This window comes from Pristiophorus japonicus, chromosome 4, assembly GCF_044704955.1.
Source record: "Pristiophorus japonicus isolate sPriJap1 chromosome 4, sPriJap1.hap1, whole genome shotgun sequence".
NCBI classification, from domain to species: domain Eukaryota; kingdom Metazoa; phylum Chordata; class Chondrichthyes; family Pristiophoridae; genus Pristiophorus; species Pristiophorus japonicus.
The window spans coordinates 194124446-194141458 of NC_091980.1; the positions used below are offsets into that span (position 1 = coordinate 194124446).

At 45.6% G+C, this 17013-nt stretch overlaps 1 protein-coding gene across 1 annotated transcript in view; it reads left to right on the forward strand.

Annotated features, from left to right (window-relative positions):
* fsip1 (fibrous sheath interacting protein 1) overlaps positions 1–17013 on the forward strand; it is an 816866-nt gene that overhangs the window by 363293 nt on the left and 436560 nt on the right. The gene's annotated exons all lie outside the window — the stretch shown is intronic.

The following is a 17013-nucleotide window of genomic DNA, read 5'->3' on the forward strand; positions in this document are numbered from 1 at the left end:
GAGCGTAATCAGTGATCCAGGCGCATATTGCACCAAATTGTACCTATTTTGAGAAGTGTTTATTTCTCTTGAGTTTCTATTCAAACCCGCCGAATGCAAAAGCTGCCATGAACCAGCACAATTAGGCAGCAATTTAAAATGTCATTAAAAAAATTATAAACTTTGCTTTAAAATATTTTCCTTGATATATTTAAGAGTGTCATAACCTACAAGGCTACGGACCAAGAGCTGGAAAGTGGGATTAGGCTGGATAGCTCTTTGTCTGCCGGCGCGGACACGATAGGCCAAAATGGCCTTCTTCCGTGCTGTAAATTTCTATGATTGTATGCACTGGATGCAGTTTTTGATTATACAGCTAAAAATGGTTTTATCACAAAAAAAAGCATTCTTAATCTCTGTAAATGCAATGAAACTCCCATTGTGATTAATTCATACTGGGGACCTGGCCTGTTTTGTGGGCAGGGCCTGCTTCTAGCACGTTTTTTAAAGTAGAACAAAAAATTGAGGTAACTTGATTTGCATTGAACATAATTTGCGCTCAAAATTAGTGATCTTTTGCGTGGTTACGTCGATTTCGAGCGAATTGTGTCGAAAAATACCAGTGCAACCAAATGGAAACTCTACTCCAACCTATTTATACAACTATAGTTCTAAAAGGTGCAAATTGTTAGCAGATGATTCTTCTATAATTTAAATCAGATTATTTATTCAGTTGCTTACTTGCTCTGGCAGCCTATTGGTTTATCTTGAACTTGTTCCAGGATTCACTCTGTATCCTGGATGCTGAGTTGTCTACATCAATCCTGTGGTGGCGAAGTCCTATAATCATTGGTATTTATACCATAGGCAGAAAGTCAAAAGAGAAAGCAGGATTCATTTTTAATTCAAAAATTCAAGTCTGCAAACCTGCATCATAAACTTTATTTTCCCCAAGTGTGCGGTATAAGTTCAAGCGACAATTGAAATCATGCGACAGATTATTTTAAAGTAATGCATACTTACAATCAGAGTATATTTATGGGAAGTTTTATTGTGGTCGTGTGCTATGATCATTCAAAACTACTTCAATCAAAACTTTTTCCACAGTTTTACTCAACCATAAATTTGAGAATTTGTGGTTACATATGCATGCATTTGTTTTACTCTTTTTAATTATCTACTAATGTAGAGGAATATTTGAAATCATGCTTCTGAAAATAATGACCCTGAAATTACGGTGTGTGTGAAGGCATACTCTCAAAGTATGCCGTCGTATTCCCTTTTGGCCCAATGAATTTCAGCTTTGGTGGAAGAATTATTTTAAGAGTCTGATTAGTTGTCCTGTGCCACTAATCAGTTGGAAATAGCAATGAAAGTTTTACTTGTTATGTATACGAACAAGTGTACATATTCTTCTTTGCTGCCGAACTGGTAAGGCTACTTACTCATAAAAGAAATTCAAAATTTGCATTTATATAATATCCTTTATATCCAAAGGACATTCCAAAACACTTTACAACCGATTAATTACTTTTCTTAGTGTAGCCACAAACAGCAGTCAATTTGTGAACAGTAAGTTCCACACACTAATGTGATGAATGACTAGTTAATCTCTTTTGCTAGTGTTGGTTGAGAATTGGCCATGGCGCTCGTTCTGCTTCAAATGGTGATTTTCTGCCTCAGTTTAAAATCTCATCTGAAAGACTACACCGCTCATAATGGAGCAGTCCCTTATTTTTAAGCCTAGGTTATGTGTTTAAGTTTTGTTGTGGGGCATGAACCCACAAACATCTAACTTAGAGGCGACAGTGAGCCAAGCCAATTGACACAAGTTCAAATATGATTGCTACATATCCGCAAAATATCTTTAAGTGTTAACTAATTAGTTTTCATCAGACAGTACAATGAAAACTCATGAGAAAACTCTGAACACATTTGTGACATTTTACTCTCATGGAACAAATTATGCATTTCAGTGCTTCTCATTAAGTTTATGAATACTGTACTTAGTACTAGGTTTCTGGAGCAATGTTCTATAGTACCTGAAGCTGCAGCATTACATGAACTGAATTTAAGGGGGCGAAATTGGGCTCCTTTGCACCTCCTGTTAGCACCTCCAGTGAGCGATAACAGGAGTCAAATAGGTTTATGACCTGGTGCGGTGAGAACAGCGACTCCTGCTAAATTCAGCGGGAGTCTTGCGGTGGCGGTAAGACATTGCGCCCCGATCTCCTCCGCCCAGTGATCATGATGTAATTGCCGTGCGCAGCGCACGGATGAAAAATTTCCTCTCGCCACCTGCTCGTGTGCCTGCTGTTAACAACAAGGCGGCTTTCAGTCAGATATCAGCTGGAGGAGCACTATTTAAAGGAGTCCACATCCAGTTTAGTTTTAGTCGGCTAACAATGCTGCCTTGTTACTTTCACATAGGCAAACAGACCTTTTGACCGATTTGAGCGTTTTGCAGTTTAGCGAGTGTTCTGGCTCATATAGATTCTTGAGTTTAATTGAGAAAGATTTGAAACTACAATATTTGGATTCTTTCATGGGGGCTGTACTGGCACTGGACCATGCCCTCCAGCATCAACGTCGAAGGCAACTGAGGCGGCATGAAGAAAGAGTGTGGTGTATTTGGACTTTCAAAAGGCTTTTGACAAGGTCCCACACAAGAGATTGATGTGCAAAATCAAAGCACATGGTATTGGGAGTAATGTACTGACGTGGCTAGAGAACTGATTGGCAGACAGGAAGCAGAGAGTCGGGATAAACAGGTCCTTTTCAGAATGGCAGGCAGTGACTCGTGCCGCAGGGCTCAGTGCTGGAACTCCAGCTCTTTACAATATATATTAATGATTTAGATGATGGAATTGAGTGTAATATCTCCAAGTTTGCAGATGACAATAAACTAGGTGGCGGTGTGAGCTGCGAGGAGGACGCTAAGAGGCTGCAGGGTGACTTGAACAGGTTAGGTGAGTGGGCAAATACGTGGCAGATGCAGTATAATGTGGATAAATGTGAGGTTATCCACTTTGGGGGCAAAATCATGAAGGCAGAATATTATCTGAATGGCGGCAGATTAGGAAAAGGGGAGGTGCAGCGAGACCTGGATGTCATGGTTCATCAGTCATTGAAAGTTGGCATGCAGGTACAGCAGGTGGTGAAGAAGGCAAATGGTATGCTGGCCTTTGATATGTCCTTACTATACAGTACAAATGCACACGCAGCCCATACTTGAGAGAAGGTCACTCTGTGACCAGTAACCTTTATTCCAGCACTGAAGTGATGAAGGTGGGTGGAGCTTCCCTTTTTATACCTGAAAGTCCAGGTTAGGAGTGTCTCCCACAAGTTCACCACCTAGTGTTCAGTGTTCTCACAGTGTACAACTGAGGTCAGTTTATACATGGATTACAATGACAGTTGAGTACATGACATCACCTCCCCCACATAGTCTTATTGGGATCACAGGTTAAGTCTCTCTGGTGGTTTACGCTCCCTTGTAGAGCGCCTGAGTTGGGGCTCCAGTTGTTGGGCGATGGCCTGAGTGTCTGCTGTTTGCGGTGTCTCAGGCCTGTCTAGACTGCCCACAGTGACTGGGCTCTCCTCCACGTTCCGGTGTTCGGTCACCTGTGGTGGAGTGAACTCTACATCATGTTCTTCCTCTGTTTCTTCTATGGGGTTGCTGAACCTCCTTTTTGTTTGGTCCACGTGTTTGTGGCAGATTTGTCCATTGGTAAGTTTAACTATCAGAATCCTATTCCCCTCTTTGGCAATCACAGTGCTTGCGAGCCATTTGGGCCCTACAGCGTAGTTGAGGACAAAGACAGGGTCATTGACATCAATTCATCGCGCCCTCACATTCCCGTCATGGTAGTCACATTGTGACCGGCGCCTGCTCTCAACAATTTCTTTCATGTTGCGGTGTATGAGGGATAACCTTTTCATTAGCAGTACTGCGGGTGGAACCCCTGTGAGCGAGTGTAGTCGGGATCTATTGGCCAACAGGAGGCGTGATAAGCGGCTTTGTAGGGAACCCCCTTGGATTCTGAGCAGACCCTGTTTGATTATCTGCTCGTTCCGCCTGGCCATTTGAGGCAGGCTTGAACGGTGCCATTCTGACATGGTTGATACCATTTCCTGCCATGAAGTCCTGGAACTCAATGCTTGTAAAGCACGGGCCATTGTCGCTGACCAAGACGTCCGGTAGATCATGGGTGGAAAACATTGCCCGTAGACTTTCTACTGTGGCAGAGGATGTGCTTGAATTGAGAATGTCACACTCGATCCATTTGGAGTAGGCGCCTACTACAATCAAAAAAAAAATTTCCATGAAAGGACCTGCATAGTCCACATGGATGCGTGACCATGGCTTGGCGGGCCAGGACCAGGGGCTAAGGGGGGCTTCCCTGGGCGCATTGCCCAGCTGGGCACACGTGTTGCACCTGCGAACACAAAGTTCCAGGTCTGCATCTATCCCTGGCCACCAAACATGTGACCTGGCAATTGCCTTCATCATGACAATGCCCTGGTGCTCCTTGTGGAGTTCTCGGATGCATGCCTCTCTGCTCATCTGGGGCATTACTACTCTGTTCCCCTATAGTAGACAATCGGCCTGAATCGAGAGATCATCCTTGCACCTGTGAAATGGTTTAAATTCCTCAGGACATGCCCCGTACGTGGCTGCCCAGTCCCTATTCAGAGCACATTTCTTGACTAAAGACAGTAGCGGGTCTCTATTAGTCCAGACTTTGATCTGACGGGCTGTCACGGGTGAGCCTTCGCTTTTGAAAGCTTCAACAGTCATGACCATCTCAGTAGCATGCACGGTTGCCCCCTCGGTGGTGGCTAGTGGGAGCCTGCTGAGTGCATCAGCGCAGTTTTCAGTGCCCGGTCTGTGCCGAATTGTATTGTCATAGGCGGCTAACTTGAGTGCCCACCTCTGTATGTGAGCCGATGCTTTTGCATTTATGGCTTTGTTGTCGGTCAAAAGAGCTGTAAGGGGTTTGTGATCTGTCTCCAGCTCACATTTCCTGCCAAAAAGGTACTGGTGCATTTTTTTTACTGCATTTACACATGCAAGCGCTTCCTTTTCTACCATCCCGTAGCCCCTTTCTGCCTGGGACAGACTTCTGGAGGCATAAGCTACTGGCTGTAACTGACCCTTGGCATTAACATGCTGCAACACATACCCGACCCCATAGGATGACGCATCGCACGTTAAAATAAGTTTCTTACATGGGTCATATAGCGTTAACAAATTGTTGGAGCATAACAAATTGCGTGCTCTATCAAAAGCCCTTTCCTGGCTGTCCCCCCAGACCCATTCGCGACCTTTGCGTAGGAGCACGTGCAGCGGTTCTAACAGCGTGCTCAATTTGGGAAGAAAGTTACCAAAATAGTTCAGGAGCCCCAGGAACGAACGCAGCTCCGTCGTATTACGGGGTCTGGATCGCTTCTGTTTTGGATGCAGTAGGTCTGATCCCGTCTGCTGCTACCCTCATCCTGAGGAATTCTACCTCTGGAGCTAGGAAGACGCACATTGCCTTTTTCAGTCGCAAATTTACCCAGTCCAGTCTGCGTAGCACCTCCTCCAGGTTGTGGAGGTGTTCTTCAGTATCGCGACCCATGATGAGGATGTCGTCTTGAAAGACCACCGTCCTTGGAATCGACTTGAGGAGACTTTCCATGTTTCGTTGAAAGATCGCGGCGGCCGAGCGAATCCCGAACGGACATCTGTTGTACTCAAACAACCCCTTGTGTGTCGTGATGGTGGTCAGCTTTTTCGACTCACTCGCCAGCTCCTGGGTCACGTAAGCTGAGTCAGGTCCAATTTTGAAAAAAGTTTGCCACCGAATAGCGTCGCAAAGAGGTCCTCCGCTCTCGCTAGCGGGTACTGGTCTTGGAGTGACACCCGATTGATGGTGGCCTTGTAATCACCACATGTCCTGACCAACCAATCCGCCTTGAGCACCGGCACGATCGGGCTCGCCCAGTCACTGAATTCAACTGGTGAGATGATGCCTTCCCTCAGCAAGTGGTCCAATTCGCATTCTATCTTTTCCCGCATCACGTACGGCACCGCTCTGGCCTTGTGGTGTACTGGCCTGGCGTCCGGGTTTATGCGAATCACTACCTTGGTCCCCATGAAAGTGCCAATACCGGGTTGAAATAGTGAGTCAAATTTGTTCAGGACCTGTGAGCATGATATTCGCTCCACAGAAGAAATTGCATTGACAATGCCCCATTTCCAGTTCATGACAGCAAGCCAACTCCTCCCCAGCAGTGCGGGACCGTCCTCCGGGACAATCCAGAGTGGCAACCTGTTCTCCGAATCTTTGTGGGTCACGACTACCGTGGCGTTGCCTCGCACCGGAATGATCTCCTTTGTATATGTCCGTAGCTTTGCGTCAATTGGCAATAATTTTGGCCTCCTGGCCTTGGACTCCCACAACTTGTCGAACTGTTTGATACTCATTAGGGACTGGCTGGCCCCTGTGTCTAGCTCCATTGATACTGGGATGCCATTGAGGAGCACTTTCATCATTATCAGTGGCGTCCTGGTGTATGAACTGTCTATGTGCTCCACATGAACTCGCTGAACTTCAGCTTCCAGCGATTTCCCCCAGTGTCCATTTGCCGTCGTAGGGCTTACATCGGGCCCGTCCTCTTCGTACATCAACCTGGCTGCAGGCTTCCTGCACATACGTGCCAAGTGAACGCGGATGCTGCAATTCCTGCAGGTATATTGCTGATACTGGCAAGCTTTGGCTTTGCCTTCACACCAACAGCATGAGGCCCCAGTGTTGGAAACAAAAGGTCCATTACCAGTCGATCATCTCTGACTGTCTCTGTAACTGTCCTTAAACACACCATTGACAGGTGTTGATGGCCCCATTACTGGCCGCACTGTCCATTGCGATGGCTTACCCCTTATCCTTAGACTGTGACCCCTGGTTCTGGACTTCCCCAACATTGGGAACATTCTTCCTGCATCTAACCTGTCTAAACCCATCAGAATTTTAAACGTTTCTATGAGATCCCCTCTCATTCTTCTGAACTCCAGTGAATACAAGCCCAGTTGATCCAGTCTTTCTTGATATGTCAGTCCTGCCATCCCGGGAATCAGTCTGGTGAACCTCCGCTGCACTCCCTCAATAGCAAGAATGTCCTTCCTCAAGTTAGGAGACCAAAACTGTACACAATACTTCAGGTGTGGCCTCACCAAGGCCCTGTACAACTGTAGTAACACCTCCCTGCCACTGTACTCAAATCCCCTCGCTATAAAGGCCAACATGCCATTTGCTTTCTTAACCGCCTGCTGTACCTGCATGCCAACCTTCAATGACTGATGTACTATGGCACCCAGGTCTCGTTGCACCTCCCTTTTTCCTAATCTGTTACCATTCAGATAATAGTCTGTCTTTCTGTTTTTACCACCAAAGTGGATAACCTCACACTTAAGTTGTGTACAGACCTCCAAACAGTAGTAGTGATGTTGGGGAGGCATCAAACAGGAAATTAGGGGTGCATGCAATCAAGGTGCAGCAGTTATCATGGGTGACTTTAATATGCATATAGATTGGGCTAACCAAACTGGAAACAATACGGTGGAGGAGGATTTCCTGGCGTGCACAAGGGATGGTTTTTTATACCAATATATCGAGGAACCAACTAGGGGGGAGGCCATCTTAGACTGGGTGTTGTGTAATGAGAGAGGATTAATTAGAAATCTCGTTGTGCGAGGCCCCTTGGGGAAGAGTGACCATAATATGGTGGAATTCTACATTAGGATGGAGAATGAAACCATGGTCCAGAATTTAAAGAAGGGTAACTTTGAAGGTATGAGACGTGAATTGGCTAGGATAGATTGGCGAATGATACTTAAGGGGTTGACTGTGGTTGGGCAATGGCAGACATTTAGAGACCGCCTGGATGAACTACAACAATTGTACATTCCTGTCTGGCGTAAAAATAAAAAAGGGAAGGTGGCTCAACCGTGGCTATCAAGGGAAATCAGGGATAGTATTAAAGCCAAGGAAGTGGCATACAAATTGGCCAGAAATAGCAGCGAACCCGGGGACTGGGAGAAATTTAGAACTCAGCAGAGGAGGACAAAGAGTTTGATTAGGGCAGGGAAAATAGAGTACGTGAGGAAGCTTGCAGGGAACATTAAGACGGACTGCAAAAGCTTCTATAGATATGTAAAGAGAAAAAGATTAGTAAAGACAAATGTAGGTCCCTTGCGATCAGAATCAGGGGCAGTCATAACTGGGAACAAAGAAATGGCAGACCAATTGAACAAGTACTTTGCTTCGGTATTCACTAAGGAGGACACAAACAACCTTCCGGATATAAAGGGGGTCAGAGGATCCAGTAAGAAGGAGGAACTGAGGGAAATCCTTATTAGTCGGGAAATTGTGTTGGGGAAATTGATGGGACTGAAGGCCGATAAATTCCCAGGGCCTGATTGTCTGCATCCCAGAGTACTTAAGGAGGTGGCCTTGGAAATAGTGGATGCATTGACAGTCATTTTCCAACATTCCATAGACTGTGGATCAGTTCCTATGGAGTGGAGGGTAGCCAATGTAACCCCACTTTTAAAAAAAGGAGGGAGAGAGAAAACAGGGAATTATAGACCGGTCAGCCTGACATCGGTCGTGGGTGAAATGATGGAATCAATTATTAAGGATGTCATAGCAGCGCATTTGGAAAGAGGTGACATGATAGGTCCAAGTCAACATGGATTTGTGAAAGGGAAATCATGCTTGACAAATCTTCTGGAATATTTTGAGGATGTTTCCAGTAGAGTGGACAAGGAAGAACCAGTTGATGTGAAGTATTTGGACTTTCAGAAGGCTTTCGACAAGGTCCCACACAAGAGATTAATGTGCAAAGTTAAAGCACATGGGATTGGGGGTATTGTGCTGACATGGATTGAAAACTGGTTGGCAGACAGGAAGCAAAGAGTAGGAGTAAATGGGTACTTTTCAGAATGGCAGGCAGTGACTAGTGGGGTAACGCAAGATTCTGTGCTGGGGCCCCAGCTGTTTACATTGTACATTAATGATTTAGACGAGGGGATTAAATGTAGTATCTCCAAATTTGCGGATGACACTAAGTTGGGTGGCAGTGTGAACTGTGAGGAAGATGCTATGAGGCTGCAGAGTGACTTGGATAGGTTAGGTGAGTGGGCAAATGCATGGCAGAAGAAGTATAATGTGGATAAATGTAAGGTTATCCAACTTGATGGTAAAAACAGAGAGACAGACTATTATCTGAATGGTGACAGATTAGGAAAAGGGGAGGTGCAACGAGACCTGGGTGTCATGGTACATCAGTCATTGAAAGTTGGCATGCAGGTACAGCAGGCGGTTAAAAAAGCAAATGGCATGTTGACCTTCATAGCGAGGGGATTTGAGTACAGGGGCAGAGAGGTGTTACTACAGTTGTACAGGGCCTTGGTGAGGCCACATCTGGAGTATTGTGTATAGTTTTGGTCTCCTAACTTGAGGAAGGACGTTCTTGCTATTGAGGGAGTGCAGCGAAGGTTCACCAGACTGATTCCCGGGATGGCGGGACTGACATATCAAGAAAAACTGGATCAACTGGGCTTGTATTCATTGGAGTTCAGACGAATGAGAGGGGATCTCATAGAAACGTTTAAAATTCTGACGGGTTTAGACAGGGTAGATGCAGGAAGAATGTTCCCGATGTTGGGGAAGTCCAGAACCAGGTGTCACAGCCTAAGGATAAGGGGTAAGCCATTTAGGACCGAGATGAGGAGAAACTTCTTCACCCAGAGAGTGGTGAACCTGTGGAATTCTCTATCACAGAAAGTTGTTGAAGCCAATTCACTAAATATATTCAAAAAGGAGTTAGATGTAGTCCTTACTACTAGGGGGATCAAGGGGTATGAGAGTCACTAAAATAATGGATACATCCTCTTCTGAACTCAATTTCTACCAAACCATTTCTAGCTCTTGATATGAAAACAATCGAAAAGGTAAAGCACAGATTTACCATTCATGAAGGGTTGCAGTTGTGAAGTAAAATTTGTGAAGTTTCACTTGAGTCAAGAAGGATAAGGGATAACTTGATACAGGTCTTCAGAACTATGAAGGGTTATGAGAAGGTAAAGAGTGATAAATTCATTCACTAGTCAATGAGACAGTCATGACAGGATACAAGTTTAATGGCACATTCACACGTCAAGCTTAACATCAGTGCATTGTCAATTTTGAGTTTCCACAAACACTAAACTTGTGGAAAGTAAATTGCGTGTCAAAGCCCAAACTGACTCCAAAGTGAAGTAGAGTGAGGTCACATCCTCCAAGGAGTCTCACTCCTCTTCACTCTGGTGTCAGGTTAAACCCTAACTCCAGATTACAGCTGCATTTACACTTTACTTGTAGCATTAGTGCAAAACAAAACTGCTTTGCACTAGCATTATGGTTATAGTGTGGCATAGTATGGTATAGTGATTGGGTCTAGGTAACTTTATGTGTAGCAGTCAAATCGCGGACGGATTTAACTGTGTCAGATTGTGCCGATGCAATTGACTGTTTCACAGGGGTTTGTATTCTGGGGTGTATTAGTCCCATATAAATCTTGGCGATTTATAAAGGGGAGGTAACTGCGATGCAAATGATCCTTGCATAGGGGTTTGTATTTTGGGATTTATTATTCCAATATAAATCGTAGAAAACACCTCCGCAGGTTGGGATATAAAAGAGCTGGAGAGGCGGGCCTGGAATATCGTGGCCCCCTGACCTGCAAGAGAACACCTTCACAGGTCGGGCTTTAAAAGAGCTGGAACATACCACTTCAACTTCCAGCGTGAGCTGCTCCAAGTGTGCGACAATTTTGAGGTGGACGACTTGGTGGTCATCAAAACCCAGGTCGCCGTTTGGGGCGTGGGCAGGAACATCGGCGGGGCCCAGGTACAGCGGATGAGCGGCAAGAGATCATGGCGGAGGAACGGTGAGAGATCGTGGCGGAGGAGCGGTGAGAGATTGTGGTATAGGAGCGGTGAGGGATCATGGCGGCGGTGCGGTGAATGTTTTTGTGGTAGAGGAGCGGCGAGAGATCGTGGCGGAGGTGCGGCAAATTAAGGTACGGGGCCCAGAAGAGCCGAGGGCCCAGGGGCAGCACGAGCCAGCCCACACTGCGATATATGTGCGCACTCGGTCTATGCAGCAGAGCATGTCTCCAGTTATCCTGGTTTACCCTTGCCACTGGATAAAGGCCCAGTTCTGTCTAGCTCCGTGTGGTGGCTGGTGTGCAATGGTCACCACACGTTAAAAAAATTCACGTACAGGCATCTTCCACCCCTTCAATTGGAGTTCAGAACTGGAACATCGGGTCCTTCATTGAAACATCTGTGAACTCATGTGGAAGCAAGTCATCCTGGTTCGAGGGACTGCTAATGATGATTATAGTGTGAATGAGTCAATTTTCAATTTACCTTTCGATATTACATTCAGAGCTACAATGTAGTCGTGTCATTCACTTGTGAAGCCAAACAGGATGCACATAATGCAATCAGCAAGAAAAATACATTTGAGTCAACAAAGTTTACTTGTGATTTTATAGCCTATATTTCACAAATTTCCAGACAAAAAAGTCTGTTTGCTAAGGCAGAAGCAAACATTCAAAATGGACACACAATTACCTCATCCAGTTTACTGGAAATCGCTTCTACTAATTTGAAGCAGCATAATAATTTAAATCAGCGAACCAATTTGATGACCAATTTGACCTTTTGCTATTTGAATTAGAAAAGAAACAAAGCTAAATTCAATATTCATGACATTAACCAGAGTCAATATTAGATTAATCAGAGTGCCAGCCCAAATCATGCATATGTTATGTTACTGTTGCTAAGTAAAGGTTTATTGATTTAAACAGTTTTCCTGTTGAACGGAATCTTCAGCATGACGACATTAATGTAAAAACACACAAATCACCTCATGGCTTTCCTCTCCCATCTTCATCCCAAACCCACAGGCTGAAAATAGTACCTAACCATTCATCTATGTTGATTTTCTCAATGTATTTACACGTAGGGCTCGACTTTTGGCACATCACCGCCCATTTATCACCCATTTAGTGCCCATATAAGCGCTGAGATGCAGGCTATCGCCCATATTTGCTGAAAAGTGGAAACTAGCGCCCGATTATAGCCCATTTATCGCCGGCCCAACTTTCAGCATACCTGAATGTGCTGCATCGCCCGGCCTAATTTAAAAAAAATGACATCATCCGTGTGCAAGGCCGCGAATAGTGCTGAAAATGGAAACTTGCGCCCGATTATCGTCCAGATTATCAGCAATTGTTACTTTCGGCATTTTGCTCACAATTCGCCGAAATGATTACGGGCTGATAAAGACGCTGAAGAAAAGCTGCAATCATCTGACCTTAACTCGGCACTACTAGGCAGTACTCAGAACTACGGATGCCATTTTCTAATTCGGAGGACCTGCAGTAAAAGGCTGCTTCAAGTGCTTGTGGGGAGAATCAATTTTTGAGTGATTTTAAGGGCTTTTTTGACTCTTGCCAATCATCTAATCACATTTATATCTGTTGAGGACAAATTTAGGGCATTTATAGCGATGGGGCCTGTAATTTCTCAACCAGTATTGATCAATAATCACATGCTGCAGAATAGAAATGTGAGAAGGTATATTGAAAAGCATTATGTGCCCAATCAAAGAGATGGCAGAGTGATGCGGAGGAGGAGACCTTAAACCCAACACATTTACTGGGATAAGCGATCATACCTGAACTTGTCCGATAACACGTGCGTTAGGAGGCTGCGCTTCCGAAAGGAGGTCATCAGTGAGATATGCCAGCTCATTAAGAGAGATCTGCAACCTACCAGCACTATCAGGACCGCACTGCCCATTGAGGTTAAGGTTATTGCGGCACTTTCCTTCTATGCATTGGGCTCCTTTCAGGCCTCAGCTGGTGACATTTGCGGTATCTCTTAGCACGCCACACATTGCTGCATTCAACAGGTGACTGAAGCCCCTTTCACATGCAGGATAGACTCTATAAGCTTCCCTATGTTCCCTATGACCAGGGAGGCACAGACTGAGAGTGCTTTGGGTTTCTCGTGAATAGCAAATTTTCCCAAGGTGCAGGGAGCAATAGGCTGTACGCACATCGCCCTGCGAGCACCTTTACAGGATGCAGAGGTGTTTCGGAACCAAAAGGGATTCCACTCCCTGAATGTGCAGCTCGTTGATGACCACAAGCAAATAATCATGGCAGTAAATGCAAATTTTCCAGGTAGCCTCCATGATGCGCACATCTTGTGTGCGAGCACTGTCTCTGACCTGTTTAAGAGTCAGCCACAAGGTCACGATTGGATGCTGGGGGATAAAGGATATGGCCTTGCCAGCTGGCTCATGACCCCCCTACGTAAGCCCCAGACGGAAACCGAGAAGCGGCATAATGACAGCCATATAGTTACATGCAATATCATCAAAAAGACAATTGGAGTGCTTAAGCAGCGCTTCAGATGCCTGGACCACTCAGGAGGCAACCTACAATCCCACCCTGAGCAGGTCGCTGAGTTTATTATGGTGTGCTGCATATTGCATAACCTAGCTATGAGGAGAGGACAACATTTGCCAGATAGGACCGCCGGTCCACCTCAGGAGAGAGGGAAGGTGGAAGAGGAGGAGGAGGAGGGCGAGGACCTCGGGGAGGACAATTAGCCTGGCGATGAACCCATGCCCCCACGCCCCCCCCAACCCTGCAACACTGGAAAAGCCCCATGGTAGTTACGCAGCTGCAAAACTCCTGCGTCCGCAGCTCATAAATGAACGCTTTGCGTGAACTTACATTGGTGACAGTTATGTTTCATCTTTGCCTGGCCTGGCCTGGCCATGGCCATTGTTTCCAACCATTGTATTCATGTTTTACCTTAAGTTATTAGAAGACACTTCAGGACAATTGTAAAGTTAAATAAAAATGTTTAATAATTAAAGAGAATGTGAACATTTTTAGAACAAACATCTAACAGCTCCCTCATCCCAACCCTGAACAGTCAACAACATTTGTAACACAACAATTATATAATACCCTCACACCATCCCAAACAGTGAACATTCAAAAAAATTTATTTTTAACAACAACAATAACTATATTCAGCACTACCCCTCCCTACCTGCAGCCACACTTCCCTCCTGCACCTTGACCCCGCCCTTGCATTAACCCCCCCGTTTCCCAGTAACTCCCAGTGTAATGGGACCGAGACATCTTGCAGTAGGGGACCTCAAGGCCTGCTGCTATGGGGGGGCAGGGGTGGTGGGGTGACGTCGGCAGAATCTCCTCAGTGGCTGGAGGAGAAGACGTTTCCGAAGAAACATCTTCCGAGTTAGAAGGAAGTTAATTCTTCCTCCTGTCTTGTATCTGTCATGGTGCTTGGTGGGATAGCACCTTGGGGTGCAGTGCCATCTCCCGACACTATCGCAAGCCGCAAGACATGGACAGCGTTGATCGTTTGCCCCGTTGCCACAACTATCCAATCCATGCCCTCCGTTATTGGTGCGGACATTGTGGCAATGTTTCCGGTCAACCCACCAAGCGCCTGGAGGAGCTCTCGACCTATGTCGACACTCGCCCTTGACAGTGAGACCATGTCCTCATTTGGATCTGCCCACTGCAGTGAATGCTTACCTCGCCGACTCAACCTCCGTGGGGTCGATGTGGGCAGTGGATAAAGACGAGGCCACAGGTACCACAGTTGACAGGTGCTCATCTTCCTCCTCCTCGGTTGTTTTGTCTTCTGCACCTGTGGTGATGACCACCTACAGCGGCAAAGGGGTTGTTGAGGGGCCTCCCTTTGCATCTCTGGATTCTGCGTAGCTGCAAAACATAATTGAGGTTATTCGAAGAGAGGGGTAGATGTGATAATGCTTGCGCAGCGTTGGCATATGTATGAGAGACAACGCTACTGTAATAAATGTGAGCGAGAGACGTTACATATGATTAACCTGAGATTACAGAAGCTGCATGCATAACATTACATATGATAATGAAATGCTATTACATTAGTTTAAGAAAATAAGAACATAAGAATAGGAGCATGAGTGGGCCATTTGGCCCCTCGAACCTGCTCCGCCATTCAATAAGATTATGGCTGATCTGATCATGGACTCAGCTCCACTTCCCTGCCCGCTCCCTATAACCCTTTACTCCCTTATCGCTCAAAAATCTGTCTATCTCCTCCTTAAATATATTCAATTACCCAGCCTCCACAGCTCTCTGGGGCAGAGAATTGCACAGATTTACAACCCTCTGAGAGATGAAATTTCTCCTCATCTCAGTTTTAAATGGGTGGCCCTCAGTTTTAAATTACCACTGCTTTACACATTACTCACGTGGTGCAATAACAGGTGGTAGAACGGCTGTGGGTGCCCACTAATGCTGTGGCACGTTCTTCCAAATCAGTGAGCAGGTAGAGCTCAGCAGGGCCTTCTCCGGTGCGCCTCTGCTCCGCCCGATTCTTAGATATCTTCCTCTGCAAATGTGACCAGAGCATGGCATAAGCTAATTGACTAAGTACTATTACGGAAACACAACAGATATTGTAATCCAAAATTAGTCACCCCACATTCTATTCTTAACATTATATGCTAATACGGTTTTTATCCACAATGGATGCATGGTTATAACATCTACGATCAGAGAAAATATTTAATAAGATCATGTTTAGGGACTAATACTTGACACCAAACATCTCGCGTACAATCTCCAGGAAAGGCCCCATCCACGGGCCATGCCATTCGACCCCTGAGGGGAGGTAGGTGGTTTATTTGAATCGATGTAAGTCCCCCGGGGGGAGGAGGAATCAGGACCGCTGGTGAGCTCGGCAATGTTAGGAGTGTAATGGCAGGGGGCACCGTGTCCATGGGCTGTGCTCGGAGACCTCCGTGTGGCTGGAGCAAATGTCCCAAAGTGTCCCAGGGCAGACAATGAGCCAGGGCAGCTCTCCCCCACTGTGTGAATGACATCAGCCAGAGAGACTCACAGTCTTGGTAAAGGTGGTCGGACCCCTCAGCTTAATTACAATCCGGCAGATTTACATTCTAATTAATTCAGTGAATCATTAAAATTTAAAATGTAATAATTTTATACTTGCTCTTGCCGAAGCAACCAAGCTGTTCCACCTCTTCCGGCACTGGTCTGCCTCATGCTTATCGTGGGCCACTGAGGATACAATCTCTGCGATATTGCCCCATATTTTCTGGTAGGTGCGGGGGGGGAGGTTTACCACGCCCACCCCAGGTTAACTGTCCCCACCGACTTTCAACCTCATTTATAAAGGCCTCATTAGCTTCATCAGAAAATATCTTAGCCCTCCTCCTCCCTGACAGCTCCTCCTCGTGGACACTTGTATCGGACGACATAGCTCCAAGATTTACTCACTCAAATTGCAACTATCCAACACAATACTCAAACCATCTCTGATCACTGCTCCTCTTTCTCTATCCTTCTCTCTCTCCCTCTCTTTGACTGTTCTGATCATGCACAGATGACCCCTGAACTCACGAATCGCGGGAAAACTTCTTTGCTTAAAGAAAACCGTGCATGCACAGAATGGCCGTTGCTATGGACACCAGCCTTGCACGACTGAATACATCGCTAAGGCCCTTTTCACATCGCTAAGGCCCATTTCACATCGCTAAGGCTATCGCCTAAAATAAAAAGCCGAAACTAGCTGTCTTTAAAATGGGCGATATTCCAGCGATCCTAAAAAAATAAATAAACACTAAGGCTGGAAATATCGCCCAGCGATCATAGTGGAAAGTCGAGCCCATAGTAGAATCTTTCTTCTATCAAATTAAGTCCAGATCAATTGTTTCTGAATAGTACTTGGATCCAGCTTTATCATATGCTGTGGAACTAGATATTTAAAGAAGGTTATTGCAACAGACCAATTTTGCCATTTTGTAATGTGATTTTATAACCTATATTTTAGAAATAACTGTAGTCCTTTACATATTCCTATAATTTGCATGCAATTGG